Consider the following 4,800-nt stretch of genomic DNA (forward strand, 5'->3'; position numbering starts at 1 on the left):
TACTGAAAATGAAAAAGAGACAAATAACTGTTAAAATAATTCAGGATTCATAGAAAATAAGAAAAACACAGCCAGGGTCCAGTTAATATAGGCACAAATAGTCCTTAAGAATTTACCCATAATGTAGAAATCACTCTATTATAACTTCATATTGTGCATAATGTTACCCTAAATTATCTGGAAAGAACTAAATTGTGTCCAGCATTTTTTGTTGTTGTTGTTTCAGAAGCATGTAGTATATAATTGGGAGAAGATTCAATACTGATTATATTTTAAGGTTTTAAAAACATTTAAAATATAAAATTTCTTTTTAAAAAGGAAAGAAAGAATTGAGCTATTTATAACAAGAAATCAGAATAAATTTCTACATTTGAACCATATCTGGAGAGTATCCCCCTCCCCCACTTCCATCTGTCTCACTGTCTCTCTCTCTCTCTGTTTATTGTTTCTTCCTTTACCTCTCTTTTTTTCTCATTAGGATTGGAAAAAATAAAACTAGTTCTTGTCCTCCACTAACAAGAAAAATCAAATAAAATGATAATTTAAAGTCAAATAGTTTAGAATTATAGTTTCTTTGCCAAATTTTGATATATAAAGTAGAAGAGTAGCTTCTTCCTTATCAATCCAACACCAAGTACAATTGTTCTTTTTAAAAAAAAATTACTGAAAACTTGGAACTTGTGTCAGATATAGAATAAAAAATCCTGTTTGCCAAATATATAATCCAAAGTATAATAAACACATTCCATATCATTATTAAGGAAAACTTCACTTTGGGAAGGCAATATGTGGACCAAAAAAAATTAGACTCATGTTTTGCAAAAATATACTTAAATGAAAGAATCTGCAATTTTCCTCTGTGGTGAACTTTCAAGGAGGCATGACTTTCTTACTTTCCCAAGAAACTCCAGCACCATGAAGTAGGGGTAACAAGCCACAGGTGAGTGCCAAGGAGCACCAGGCCTTCCTGGAACTGAGAACATCTGTACACAGCTGTTTCTAAGAGCATGCCACAAGATAATAGAGATTGCATGCTGAAGCCACAGGGCTTCTCCTGCAACCCCAGGTGATGCTAAACTGAGAAGGTTTTATATTTGATCTGTGATCCGTGGCAGAAAAGCTTGAAACCAGAAAGATTAAGAGCACCTATTCAGTTTTGCAGTCTGCCATGGACACAGATTCTAGAGATAATCTGTACTTGTGATTGGACAGTGAGTGTATATTTACCAACTGTTTCTCTAATTCATGGTGATATTTTTAACACACAATTTATAAGTTATTCCTTAAAGACATCTCTAGCATATAATTCTATAATGGCCACCAGGGAAGTCAGTAATGTATACATTGATACCACTATACATGGTTAACAAAATCATAAAATCTTAGATTCACAGTAAACCTTAGAAATGAACTCTTTCGTTTTACACAAAGGTAAATTAAAGCCAAAAGAAAGAAAGGCATGGTCTCTGTCATATACTTGAGGGCTTGGGAACAAGCCAAAGTTTCATTCTCCTGCTATACTCTTAATTCAAGTTTAAAATATTGACCTTGATGAAAATCTAATATGTTAACGAAGCACACACATATTAAAGAATAAGCCACTCAAGGCAACCAATGCCATTTCAAATAAATAACACAGCAAAGTCAGCTTTTTAACAATTAACTTGGGGTGGTGGGGGCTTTACTGTGGTTAATACATTTGCCTTTTTTTAGGTTACAGTAGGATAGTTCATTTATCCACCACGGAATCACATATAAATCTCTGAAAATAGCAGATGCTCTTTTAAACAAACATATTTCCCAGTGTATCATCAGCATAAAGTTAGACACAGATTGCCTATTTTCGCTCTGACGCAGCATCAGTGAACTCATCATTAGCACATCTTTGTTGAACTCAGTTTTAATAATAACCCAACTGCATCTTCAAAGTGCAATATCAGAGGTAAAAATGATGCTGCTTAAAAAAGGCATTAATAAGCCAATTATTTTTCTTCACTTTGTCAAATTTTAAATACATATTCTATTTTGCCTAATGGAGCAATTAAATTTGTTCAAATTGTAATCCAGATACATAGGCACATTATCATAATGCAAATGTTTCTCTTTGCTTATCCTGACAAAGAAAAGTACCAAGCAAATGAAAAAGACTGAAATGTAACTCAGAAGTCTCTGGAGACTGCCCTCCTATTCTGCTGACTGGGAAGTCTCTTGCTCTTAAATTATATGGGAAATCAACAGTTTACCCTCAAGCCTAACCTACAGCACTTACAAACTGTAAATTTCATGAGTTTCCTTATTTCATGTTTATTTTACTAAACTACAGGTCTTTTTCTTTTAAGACTAAAAAGAAAAAATACATTTTAAAATTATAAATAAACAAACAAAAGACTCGGCAAGTCTAATCCATGGTGTGATATTAAGAAATGCGACACAGACCATGACTGATGAGATGCAACTCAGCGGTGCATCCAAGCCTTAATTTTAAACTCTAAGCTACTAACTGGGTTGAGTAAGTAAAAAGAAAAGAATAAAAAAACTGCACTTGCTGCAGCACTTACCTTCCAAATATTGGGGAATTTTGATAAGAGGGCATACTTTGAAAAATTGTGTATAAATTTTCTAAGTATTAGTATAAATAATTATACTGTAAATATAATAATTATAAATACTTATATTGTAAAGTAAAAAATATCGAGACATAAAATATTCACATTTTAAAAGTATGAACACAAACCAATGTACTTATCAATTTTTAATTCTCAAATAATTTTAATGATTACATTAATTATAATGTTAACTTCAGGATTTCATTCACTAAATATTTTTATTAAGATCTTACAATATGCTAAGTACTATGTTTGACTAAGTATAGAGCAATGAAAAAAAGAGAACCTTTTTTTTGTGATCCTAGAGTTCTTAATCATATTTAACTGTTGCAAGAATTTATTTTAAATTAATTATGAAATTAATATAATGTATCTGAATTATTTTAATATATCTTATGTATTTAAGAGAAATTTATAATGCATTCTTTTAGAAAGAAATAATTATTTTTTCTTTCAGTTTTTATAAGGGTAAAATAGTCTTAGTAAATTCACATTGTTGTGCCACCATAACCCTATCCAATTGCGTAATTCTTTTCTTTTTTGTAAAACTTAAAATCTATCCCCATTTAACAAACTTCCATCATCCACCCATTTTTGCAACCCCTGGAAACCACCTTTCTACTTTCTGCTTCTGATTTTGACTACAAGTACCTCATTTATATAGAAATACCCATCATATGTTTTTTTGTGATTGATTTATTTCACTTAACAAAGCACGCTCAGAGTTTATACATGTAGCATATGTAAGAATTTCCTTCCTTTTACTGCTGAATAAAATTCTATTTTATGTGTGTAACACATTTTACTTATCTATTTGTCTGTCCATAGGACACTTTTGTTATTTCCATTTTTAACTACTATGAATAATGCTCCTATGTATTATATTTATAGTCTAAATGTTTGTGTCCCTTGAAATTATTATCTTCCTTCCTAATCACCAATGTGATGTTACAAAGAGGTGGAGCTTTTGGAATATAATTCGAACATGTGGACAAAGTGCTCATGTATTTAGCATCCTCATAAAAAAAGGCCTCAGAGTGCTGCCTTGCCCATTTGAAGACACAGAAAAAACATTAGTCTATGAACCTGAAAGTAGGCCTTCAGGAGACACCAAATTTTCTGGAACCTTGATTGTTGAGAACTGTAGGGCTGTTAATTCAGATACCTGACAGGACGATGAAGGAAGGACAAACAGACACACACATAGAGAAAAAGTGGGTGCCCGGTGGTGGTTTTCCATCCCCTGATTAGGGATGGACAACCCAGAAACAGCTCAGCATATTTATTATATAGGTTTTAATATCGAAAGGATTATTGTGAGAAAGTTTTTCTCAAAACAAGCAGAACCAAGGTCATAGGTGTGAGCTGCCTAATAATGATTATCAGCCTGTGCCTATAACTTTCTATTCCCAGGCAGCTGGTATCCTAACTTCAAGGTCAAGGATTGAGAGCTCTGTGCCTGGCACAAAACCTCCCATTGAACAGGGCATCACCAAATAGCAACTGAGAAATCTTTAACAGCACCTTCACACTGAAAGTTCCCAGGAGAGGGGTCGCCTCTATTACAGGATAGGTCAAAAATGATAATTCAGTCACTGCTCCCAACACTTGATACTAGAATTCCGGGTCTCCACAACTCTGAGAAACAAATTTCTGTTTACTAGCTGCCTAGTCACAATAGCCTGAATGGGGCATATAAATACCTCTTGAGTGATTATTTGTGATATATAAAAGAGATATATATTTGTGTTTATTTGTGATATATAAACAGTAACAGAATTGTAGGATACCATTGGTATCCTTTTACTTATTGAGGAACCACCATAAACTTTCCAAAGAAACTGCAAAATTTTTATTCCTAACAGCCCAGTGCCCCATGGGGTACAATTTCTCCACATTGTTACCAATACCTAGTTTTGTTCCATAGTAGTCATTATGATGGTCATGAGATGCCATTTCATCATAGTGTTGATTTTTGCATCCCTAATAACCAGTGATATTAACATGTTTTAATGTTCTTACTGGTCATTAGTAAATCTTTGGAAAAATGCTTATTTAAACCCTTTACCCATTGTTAAGAGGGTTATTTGGAATTTGTTTTGTGCTGGGTTTTGTTTTATTTTTTGCAATTGAGTTTTACAAGTACTTTGTACATTTTGGATATTCATTTCTTATCACTTATGTGATCTATAAG

The sequence above is a fragment of the Urocitellus parryii genome, chromosome 5 (assembly GCF_045843805.1).
Source record: "Urocitellus parryii isolate mUroPar1 chromosome 5, mUroPar1.hap1, whole genome shotgun sequence".
Taxonomy (NCBI): domain Eukaryota; kingdom Metazoa; phylum Chordata; class Mammalia; order Rodentia; family Sciuridae; genus Urocitellus; species Urocitellus parryii.